The sequence below is a fragment of the Equus quagga genome, chromosome 8, assembly GCF_021613505.1.
Source record: "Equus quagga isolate Etosha38 chromosome 8, UCLA_HA_Equagga_1.0, whole genome shotgun sequence".
Taxonomy (NCBI): Eukaryota; Metazoa; Chordata; class Mammalia; order Perissodactyla; family Equidae; genus Equus; species Equus quagga.
Genome location: NC_060274.1, coordinates 27937846 through 27949901, shown reverse-complemented (window position 1 = coordinate 27949901; position 12056 = coordinate 27937846). Strand labels below are relative to the sequence as shown.

The window sequence follows — 12056 nt, the reverse complement described above, 5'->3', positions numbered from 1 at the left end:
TTTTGACCAAACTTCTCAATATTTTAATAATGAAGAACTCAAAATAGGACACATTAAGAAGAGTTGTTTCACAAAACATTTATGTAGCGTCTCAAGAAAAGAAGAGTGGATTTACTCAGTGCTGTAAATTAACCCTAGGACCTACATCTGACTTACTTGATGGTTTATCAGCTCTAGGAAATGTGTGCAGGCAACTCAGATGAAAGATGAAAGCAAAGATTCCAAGGGCCTGCTGTTGAACTCAAAGCATTATTTGCACTAAAGACTTTCATATTTCAAAGGTTGAGAGAGTATGGTCAACCCAATTCACTTGGTTTCATTAGCAGAAACAGCAGTGTGAAAATCTCTGTATTACCGAGTTAAAGGTTAATAGCTTTGTTAAAAAAAGAAAAGTGTTCAAATTAAACAAATTATTTCATTGGAATTAAATGAAATGAATTAACTTTGTAACCATCCTAATATACTTATGCATAATGAATTATGAGTAAACACACAAAATTATATAAGTATTTCGCAATTGAAAGATTTTTCCAATCAATTGTCCTATGTTTTAAACTAAAGGAAAAAAAGGAATGATTCTTTTCAACTCAGATTGTTAGGTTTCAATGAGAACTAAATTCTAAAAAGGAAGTTTAGACTAAAATTACCTGTCAATCTATATGACAAATCAAGTTAATTTAGAAGCCCATTCTCATTCAGCAAATAGACTTAAGAAGGACATCATTTATTTCCTGCATTTCTGTGAGCCATGTCTATCTCTATAACGTTTCAGAACCAATTTCATTTTCTATATACACACATTTCCAGCACCTGGTGTACTTCGAACTATCTTTAGGCTCCCATTTAGTTGTTCCATGCAGAGTTTACAGCCCTTGTCTTGTCTTTAAAACCTGTCAGAGCAATATAAAATATCTAAGGAAGATGTACAGTGAGGTCAACATAAATAAATCATTCTGTTTAGTTAAACAGGTAAAGCTCCCCATTTTAAAATAATATAAATAAATACACACCAGGGAAAGTAAAAATATCTTACAATTTGAATCTATGGAAAATGATTCAGGAAATTCATTCTCCTAATGGGAGGAAAAATATTTATAAATGCTGTGTTTTATATCATGAATGACACATCCATGTATCCAGCCAATCTATTACTCAGCTTTTACCGATTAGAGCATAATGATCTTCACTTTGGCATGACAAGCTGTATTTTCAAAGATGTTTATCATCTCTATGGTGTCATTTCCACTGACTAGCATAAAAAATAGAAAAGGTAATCAATAATAACTAACAAAAATGGCCAACTTAATAAGTGGTTTTGTTTCAAATAGCCATCTCTAAGTTACAAGCACCCAGAATACTTGCTCAAAGAACCACATTTTATAAATAGCAGTTGAGTTTCCAGATCAGTTGACCAAATCCTATTTAATTCATAATGTAACTGAGCCAAAATACTCACAATGAAGCTCAAACGCATTTGACTGGCAGTAGTACCATACTTTAGAGCTTTTAAGTTCGACTGGCTTAAACACATTTATATAATTTTATGTATAAAGCACTCTTCTAAAGGAAAAAAAAAAGCCCTTTTCTAACTTACATTAAAGGAATATGTGCTCTGCCATCCAAATTGGAGGGTGAGAAATCTGTATCTCCTTGAAAATCTGCAGAATCTCAAAACTGATTCTTCCTTTATTGATAATAATCCCACCTGTGGCACTGTGGCCACTGTTCCTAGAAGCTTTGCCACCCCCTCCCTGGAGCCCTCCAGACTCAAACAGGGTCAGAGAGAAAATGGTGTGCTGGAGCCAGCTCACAGTGGCTTGTGAGGAGCCAACCTTTAAGCTTTCAGGAATTGTGAGAGCTAAGGTTAAACACAGGCCATTATTAAAAATCAAATCATATAAATTTAAAAGTAAATAAATTACATTAAAAACAAAGATAAATATTCAAATTCCTCACTTCCTACTTATTTCACTACATACTACTATTATTTATACTCTTGAAGACATTTACGTCTATCGCATTTGTATGGCAGAAATACTACCTACTGATGTGTTACTGCACAGCTCGTTCCAACTCTGCACGCAGTGATGACGCGTTGAAAGCTGGAATTTGGCCGTGTTGGGGGTATTTACACGGTGGGAATTGGCAAACACTACGAATTAAGGCTTTCTTTTCTGGACAGCTGGCTTTTCCAGGAAACCTCTGGCTTCTATGGCATCGTTCATAACTAAGAGGGATGCTTACCCAATAGCAGGAGACTTCACATTTAAAATAGAAAACAGAGCACTTCACCGTGACATTTATGTGACACTTCTCAAAATTTTCACGTAGCTGAAATTGGGGCAATGTGAGCACCAGGAAAAAAATGTCACAAGAATTGCAGCTTAATAGGTGTTATGCAAGAGAGCGTTGAGGGAGAGAAAATAAAGATGTTTGGGGTTGATTGTACGCACTTAAACTGATAAAGTTATTTCTTCTTCCTTGTGCTCTTTGTGAGTCAAGCACTTGGTCCCCAGGCACAGAGAGGACTCCAAACTTAAGTGATAGAAGGAACACACATAGCCATTAAAAGTAATGCATCCAAGTTCGGTTCAAAAGTAGTCAAATCCTACCCTGCAAAATGACATTTCAAAAATCACTTTACATTGGTTAATCTCCAAACTATACAAGGAACTCACACAACTCAACAACAAAAAATCAAACAACCCCATCAAAAAATGGGCAGGGGACATAAACAGACATTTCTCCAAAGAAGATATATGAACGGCCAATAGACACATGAAAAGATGCTCATCATCACTGATCATCAGGGAAATGCAAATCAGAACTACACTAAGACATCACCTTACACCTGTTAAAATGGCTATAATCACCGAGACAAAAACACCACAAGTTGGAGAGGAAGTGGAGAAAAGGGAACCCTCATACACTGCTGGTGGGAATGCAAACTGGTGCAGCCACTATGGAAAACAGTATGGAGATTTCTCAAAAAATTAAAAATTGAAATACCGTATGACCCAGCCATCCCACTACTGGGCACCTATCGAAAGAACTTGAAATCAGCAATTCCAAAAGTCCTGTGCACCCCTATGTTCATTGCAGCATTATTTACAATAGCCAAGACGTGGAAGCAACCTAACAGCCCATCAACCGATGATTGGATAAAGAAGATATGGTATATATATATATACAATGGAATACTACTCAGCCATAAAAAATAATAAAATTGTCCCATTCACACTAACATGGATGGACCTTGAGGGTATTATGTTAAGAGAAATAAGCCAGATAGAGAAAAACAATCTCTGTATGACTCCACTCATATGCGGAAGTTAAACATGTAGACAAAGAGAACAGATTAGTGGTTACCAGGGGAAAGAGGGGTGGGGGGGGTACAAAGGTGAAGTGGTGCACCTACAACATGACTAACAATAACGTACAACTGAAATTCCACAGGGTTTTAAACTATCATAATCTCAATAAAAAGTTAAAAAAAATCACTTTACATCAAGAAAGAGAAGGAAGAGCAAAATGAGATATCAGAAAATGAATTCTAGCAGATGGCTTACCTGTGTGCATAGGTAAACTGATGCTTTCAGGGTGTAGCAGCTAGAAGTAACTGCTTAATATCTTTTGATGGTCACGCTCAAAGAAATTTTAATAAATAATCTTCCAGATGACTACTAATAAATACCTTTATCCTTCAATTGCTCACCAAATGTATAATTCTGAATTAAAAAATTATGTAGACTCGTCTTCTGTATATCCTTGTTTCCGAATCGTACATCTCAAAGTTAGAATACTCCTGAACTGAGAATGTAGTGTGGGCTGGGCAAGGAGGCTGGGAGCGGGCACTGGGAAAGATACAAGTACCTTCCACAGCTCTGGCAATTTGCTAGTTATTTGAATAGGTGGTGGTTTCACTGCTTATTTTAATATTATGCTTAATAACTTATATTTACTATATATTACTTGTGTATAACAAAAATCACATAATAAAAATGTTTGAAAAAAATAAAGATCCTGCCTTGCCTATCTGCCAGTTGGGTAGAGTTTAGCCTTTAAAAGCCTCAGTTTCCTGATCTAGTAAATAGCAAAAGTCAGAATACCTTCCTTATAAAATTATGTGTTTTAAATCATATAATGTATGTGAAGAAGAGGTTCTAAAACCTGACTGAGTATTAGAGTCACCTGGGACTTTGGAAAAATACTTATGCTCAGGGTCACAGTCTTAGAGATCTTAATTTAACTGACCTGGGGGGGAGCCGGGCATCGCTAATTTGAAACCGTCTCCCAGGTGATCCTACCGCGCAGCCTGTGTCGAGAATTGCTGTTAGCCGTTACCATCAGGGCTTCAGTCCATCACACCATAAGGATGTCTACACAATCGCCAGAGGGCAAAGGTATTAGGAAATACAGGAGAAAATGTGTTTATTAAGTTGTTCACTTGCCCAAACAGCCCAGAAATTAGAAGTTTCCTTACTGCCTTCACTGGAGCCTTCAATAAAAGTAGAGCCACCATTTAAAAAGATTTTTTAATTATTTTTTTCCCCTTCTTCTCCCCAAAGACCCCAGTACATAGTTGTATATTCTAATTGTAGGCCCTTCTGGTTTTGCTATGTGGGACGCCACCTCAGCATGGCTTGATGAGCGGTGCCATGTCCGCACCCAGGATCAGAACCAGTGAAACCCTGGGCTGCCGAAGCGGAGGGCGCGAACTTAACCACTTGGCCACCAGGTGGCCCCTAAGAATTCTTATTGGACTTGTGAGGGCCTTGTAAAAGCAGCTGTATTCTGAGATGCATTTTCTAAAGTGGAAGAGACCAAAATCCTTTCTCAGCTTACTACTTTAAATGAACCCCTTCGCTCTCGTGTAACCTTGTACACATAATTTAGTGAAAGCCTTGAATTAATCCCCGTTTCCATCACGTTCTATTGCAGCCCCTTCAAGTCAAAACCACCACCACAGCCACCTGAGACCACCGCAGGTGCTCCCTGTCTAGGCTTCCTGCTGCCACTCAAGTCCAACCTGCAGGGCCTGCTAATGGGACCGTTTAAAAACACGCAGAAGATCTTCTCATTCCTCTGCTCAAAACCCTCCTTTGATATTTTCCTATCAGCTTGTTCAAAAATCCAGAGTTCTTCATGACAAGGCCTTTTTGAGCAGGTCCCTGCCTTCCTCTCTGATCTAACTCGCGCTTCTTCCCATCCCCACTCCATCCCAGCTTCTCTGATCCCTCTGCTATTCCCTGAGCACATCAAGAAAGCTCTCTCCGTAGGTCCTTCCCACCTGCTCAGCCCTCTTTGTGCAACATTCTTCCACTCCACATGCCTTGGTTCTCCCTCCCTCCGTTCGGATACCTGCCCAAATGTCATGTCTTCAAGGACCTGCCTGACCATCCCATCTTAGATGATAACTTCATTCCACCAACTGACGTCTTTCTTCATCCCTTTATCCACCTTATTTTCCTTTACAGGACTTAATCACATTAATTAGATCACATATTTACTTTTCATCATGTCTCTTCCCCACAGAATCTGAGCTTAAACGATGCACTTTGCTTCTTTCATCTGTCACTGTATCCTCAGCATACAAACACGGGCTGACACAGAGTAGGAATTCAATAAATACGTGTTGGATGGAAAAATAAATATGTAGTCAGGATGAGTTGTCTCCAAGTCCTGTGGGTCCCAGAAAATTCTAGAATTCTTTTGGTTCATTGATTAAAACAGTAAGACCAATTAGCTTCACAACAGATGGCAAACATAAAGACGAGCAGCCATCTTGCTAATTCTGGCATCTGTCACAGATGAATTAGGCAGGAGTGTGCGCTGATCAGCTAAGATTCAGCAGCACTATCGGAAACACACCTCAAACCCTAGTCCTTCCACCATTTCTATTTTTATGAAATCGGAAGGAGAGCATCTTATAATATCATAACTCCAAGAGGCAAGGATTAAACTAATTTTAATTCTGTTCTGTTAGAGATCTGAAGGAAAAAGTCATCCTACATTTTATACGTGATTTGAAAAACTGAGATCAACACACCACAGAATCTAATTCGACAGTTTTCTTCCTATTAAGTTTACCACTTGTAAATCAGGTAATATTACAAAATGCCCAACACGTTAGATGTAGTGAATCCACTTGTGTGATAGAATGCTTTCAAAAGAAAAAAAAACACGCCCTTTCTTTCTATAGTACTGATGGTATCTGCAGAGAAGTCTAGAAATAGATGCCACCCAATGGTATTATTATCATTAACTCATCATTGTTAAAAACAATAATGAAGATGATGTTTCTCCCCTGGAATTGGTAGAACAAAATAACCTGTTAGAAACGGTCAAGTGAGCCCTTTTGTCATTTAGGTGCACAATGACACCAGAGACAGTAAGAATATTGTACGAATTCACCCATTTTGTTTTGTGTCATATAGACACAGCCAGACTCAAACGAAATATGCTTTTATTGAAGTAAGAGAGCTCTATTCACAATACAGGAAATTAAACGATCAGTTCTTGTCAAACAAAAAGCAAGTTGTTTTAAGGAAAAAGAATTCTTCTGACATTTAGTCAAATTCTATTCTTCCAGGAAACAAGCAATTCTTTGACAGAAAAATATGTTATTGCCAGAGGAGGTGTACTCTTCTGTAATATTTTGCTAGTTTTCCATTTTCTCCGCACGTAGGAACCAATAGAAATAAAGTTGATTCAAAGAAATAAGTTCTTTTACATGCCTGCAATAAGGAAAACCGAATTTCAATGAAACAATCTAACCAAATTTACCACAGATACGTATATGTATTTTGGAAGCCTTATAGCAAGTGTAAAACCAAGGAATAATAATGGGAATTATTAAAATAATACTTACCTTTTCATTTCCTTTCAGACAACTTTATAGTTGTTATTTGTATTCTTCTCTAAATTCCCATTTTCCCCTAAATATGAATGCAAAAAGCTATACTGCTTGCTCCAAAATGATGTTTCCCTTTCCTACAGAGGGTTTCATACTCTGAATAAATTATACTCACTTGGGCCTAATCATACCATTTTTAGAAAAAGGAATATGAGCATTCTCAGATTTCCGGCTAATAAAATAATCTTTTCCATTGCACTATCTGACGATGTTCACTTCATGCCACTACATCATTCAGATTTTAAGATATAATCATTTTACAATGAATTTATTTGCTGTGAAACCGAAACCGGGTACCAGTTAATATTGTGTCAGTATAAGCAAATAATCTTGGTCAACAGTGGGAACAATTAATTTGACTCCAATCATATATTTAACTCACCCTCGGTCATACTCATAGTGTCAAGCTCATGGTCATCAAACAATGGCAGCCATTCCCATGAGTAGAGCTCCTTCAGATGACAGCATTATTCAACCCTTAAGAATATGAGGAGTGTACAAGAAACCGTGGCCAATCGCACACAGAGAAAACCAATAGAAGTGGGTTGCTTGTGTATGCAAGCTTTCCTTTTACCCGGAAGGGATATATTCTTTCATTAAATAATATGTTAACGATAGTAAAGACAGTATCTCAATTGGACCCCTGTTGGCCATTCTTCCAGGCAACCATCAGAAACAAACACTAGGATCCACAAAATGCTAAACCCTCGGGGAAAGAGTACAGAAAAGATGTTGAGATAATACATGGCACATTTAAACATTTTAGAGTCTGGGTCCTGGAGAAGAGCTGTGTCCTGGCACACAGCTTTCCCAACTTAACTTCCTCTTAGCCAGATCCACAAAATCCCCATGGTCACTCCATCGCTCGCTGACCAGAGAGGAAAAGGGATAGAGGCGAAGCGGGACAGCAAAGAGACAACAGTCTTGACCCATGGTAGTTAAAATACCTTTCGCAAATTTTAAAAAAGCATGAACATGCAAACACATTGGGAGGCCCTCTTACTCAAGGCCCATGCAAGCAGGGGGTCCCTGAATCTTAACTACATGGACTTGATGGTACATCGGCCACACTCAGTGAAACATAGTGGTCATATGGATTGATCATACAGGACAACGAAGGAGAAAATAAAATGAAGCTCATAGCTGTCATTAACCTTCTTAAGAATAATTCTTACATATTTAAAGGTACACAAGTATCCTCTTCTATACCAGTGCCGCACGGTGAAGTCTATCTATTTTACACTCCTATTCATTAGCCAATAAGGCATCTGACATCAAAACTGGGAGTTGGGGGTGGAATCTGGTACAAAAAGTGTAGCTGAATTAACACAGATAAACTCTTAGGTTTCAAATCTGTTAAGCATCAGCAAATCATTGTTTCTAAGTTTTTAAAATTTCAAAACCCTTAAGGGCTGCACATAAATATATCCTGTGTGATTTATAAATGCCATTCTTGTTTTCTTTTTAGCTACATTTCTAGAACACAGTTCATTTGGGGTTTGTGATAAATGGATCAGCTGATTCAGGGAAGTATGGAAGAATTCACCAGAATTAAGCCAGGGGCTGAATCTCCGCTACGCTTGGCTGAGTTCTTGGCCGATGACATAACCATCATCTGACTCTAAGTGTAGGAGAAAGATGAAGTCTATATATGGAGAAATATGATTTTGCCAGATGAGCAAAAGATGCTAGAAGTTGTGGATTTCAGATGAAGAAGAAAGATGAGGGCAGGATACTTGAGAAAATATGGAACGTAAAATTAGGCTAAGACTTTAGAATTCTGTGAAAATAATCAATAACACCAGAGGATCTGGAGGACGAGAGAAAGCATTTTTCTTTTTACTTGAGGGGAGGATATATTTAAATATAAGCTCTATGCCCTCTGACACTGTTATAGGATCATAAATTTAAAAGTTAATAGGCTTCTCTGTAGCTTGTGGTTAACACTGCATTCATAGTTTACTAAATATCAAGCCTTTTTTTTCATTATTTATTTATATATTTAATTTTTAAATTTAATTTGCTTTAATTGTTTTTGAATGTGCATGTTTATTGAAGTAACATTGGTTAATATTATATAAATTTTGGGTGTATATCATTATCTTTTGATCCCTGTGTAGATTACATCATGTTCACCACTCAAAGACTAATTACCATCCATCGCCACACACATGTCTAATTACCACTTTTGCCCTCCTCCCTCCCCCCTTGACTCTGGTAACCACCAATCCAATCTCTCTGTCTATGTGACTGTTTGTTGATATTTTTATCTTCTACTTATGAGTGAGATCATACAGTATTTGACTTTCTCCCTCTGATTTATTTCACTTAGCATAATACCCTCAAGTTCCATCCAGGCTGTCACAAATGGCCGGATTTCATCATTTCTTATGGCTAAGTAGTGTTCCATTGTGTATACATTCCATTTCTTCTTTATCTGTTCATCCCTTGATGGGCACCTAGGTTGCTTCCAAGCCTTGGCTATTGAGAATAATGCTGTGATGAACATAGGGATGCATGTATCTTTATGCATTTGTGTTTTCATGTTCTTTGGGTAAATACCCAGCAGTGGAATAGCTACATTGCATGGTAGATCTATTCTTAATCTTTTGAGCAATCTCCATACTGTTTTCTATAGTAGCTCCATCGGTTGCACTCTCACCAGCAGTGGATGAGAGCTCCCTTTTCTCTACATCCTTTCCAACACTTGTTATTTCCTGTCTCATTAATTATAGCCATTCTGATTGGAGTGAGGTGATACCTAATTGTAGTTTTGATTTGCATTTCCCTTATAATTAGTGATGTTGAACATCTTTTCATGTGCCTATTGGCCATCTGTATATCTTCTTTGGAAAAAATGTCTGTTCAGATCTTTTGCCCACTTTTTAATGGGGTTGTTAGGTTTTTTGTTCTTGAGATGTATGAGTTCTTTATATATTTGGATATATCAGATATATGATTTGGGAATATAATCTCCCAATTATCAGGTTGCCTTTTTCATTCTGTTGATGGTTTCCTTTGCTGTGCAAAAGCTTTTCACTTGGAAGTAGTCCCATTTGTTTATTTTTACTATTGTTTCCCTAGCCTGGTCAGACATGGAATTTGAAAATATGCTTCTAAGATAGATGTCAAAGAGCGTACTGCCTATGTTTTCTTCTAGAAGTTTCATGGTTTCAGGTCTTACATTCAAGTCTTTAATCCATTTTGAGTTAATGTTTGTGTATGGTGTAAGATAATGGTCTACTTTCCTTTTTTTGCATGCGGCTGTCCAGTTCTCTCAACACAATTTACTGAAGAGACTTTCCTTTCTCCATTGTATTTTCTTGGCTCCCTCATCAAAAATTAGCAGTCCATATATGTGTGAGTTTATTTCTGGACTCTCAATTCTGTTCCATTGATCTGCTTTTGTGCCAGTATCATACGGGGGTAGTTTTTGTTTGGTTGGTTTTTTCGCTGCTCGAGTCAATGAAAGAAAAACTTTATTGAGGCCCCAGGGCCATGGGGCTCAGGCAGGAGGCCACCCTTTGGGCAAAGGAGCGGGCTTATTTGATGTTATTCTTCGGGTACAGGTTGTTGATGTGGCCACACTTCTTCTTGTGGCAGTTGACAGTGCAGGGGTGCAGGTGAGGTGACACTTGGGGCAGATCATCTCGTTGCTGTTGTATTTCTGGGCGAGCTGGTGGAGGGAAGGCTCGATGACGTTACCCCACAGGTAAAGCAACAAGTTCAGGGCACACTCTTTCTGGATATTGTACTCTGTAAGAGTGAGGCCATCCTCTAGCTGTTTGCCCACAAAAACCAGACACTGCTGGTCGGGCAGGATGCCCTCCTTGTCTTGGATTTTAGCTTTGACATTCTCAGTGGTGTCACTGGGCTGGACTTCAAGAGTGATGGTCTTCCCCATCAGGGTCCTCACAAAGATCTGCATCTCTGCGTCCGCTGCTTGGCTGCCTCTTGAAGAGAAAGAGCAGTACCATGTTGTTTTGCTTACTATACCTTTGTAGTATATTTTGAAATCAGGGAGTGTGATAACTCCAGCTTTGTTCTTTTTTCTCAGGATTCCTCTGACTATTCAGGGTCTTTTATTGTTCCATAAAAATTTTAGCATTTTTTGTTCTATTTCTGTGGAAAATGTCATTAGAACTCTGACAGGGATTGCACTGAATCTGTAGATTGCTTTAAGAAGCATGGACATTTTAACTATGTTAATTCTTCCAATCCAAGAGCATGGAATATCTTTCCATTTCTTTGTGTCTTTTTCAATTTCTTTCAACAATGTTTTATAGTTTTCAGTGTAAAACTCTTTCACCTCTTTGGTTAAGTTTATTCCTAGTTATTTTATTCTTTTTGCTGCAATTGTAAATGGGATTGTATTCTTTTTTTCTTTTTCTTTTGCTGAGGAAGAGTCACCCTGAGCTAACATCTGTGCCAATCTTCTTCTATTTTTTTGTACATGGGACACCTGCACAGCATGGTTGTTGAGTGGAGTAGGTCTGTACCCAGGATCCAAACCTACGAACCTGGGCTGCCAAAGCAAAGCACACAGAACTTTCACCACTTGGCCACAGGGCTGGGCCTGGGGTTGTATCCTTAATTTTTCTCTCTGCTACTTCGTTGTTAGTGTGTAGAAAAGTGACTAATTTTTGTATGTTGATTTTGTATCCTGCAACTTTACTGTACTAATTTATTATTTCTAAAAATTTTTTGGTGGATTTCTTAGGGTTTTTTATGTATAAAATCAAGTCATCTGCAAATAGTTTCACTTCTTGCTTTCCAAGTTGGATCTCTTTTATTTATTTTTATTGCCTGATTGCTCTGGCTAGGACTTCCAATACTATGTTAAATAAGGTGATGAAAGTGGGCATCCTTGTCTGGTTCCTGTTCTTAGAGGGATAGCTTTCAGTTTTTCTCCATTGAGAATGATATTCGCTGTGGGTTTGTCATATATGGCCTTTATTATGTTGAGGTATTTTCCTTCTATACTCATTTTATTTAGAGTTTTTATCATAAATGGATGCTATATCTTGTCAAATGCTTTCTCTGCATCTATTGAGATGATCATGTGATTTTTATTCTTCATTTTGTTAATGTGGTGTATCACACTGATTGATTTGTGGATGTTGAACCATCCTTGCATCCC

The 12056-nt window shown here is 38.0% G+C and overlaps 1 protein-coding gene and 1 pseudogene across 2 annotated transcripts in view; both read right to left on the bottom strand.

Annotated features, from left to right (window-relative positions):
- Positions 1–12056, bottom strand: part of MAGI2 (membrane associated guanylate kinase, WW and PDZ domain containing 2) — a 1189042-nt gene that overhangs the window by 721523 nt on the left and 455463 nt on the right. The window lies entirely within an intron of this gene.
- Positions 10459–10844, bottom strand: LOC124243229 (ubiquitin-60S ribosomal protein L40-like; annotated as a pseudogene).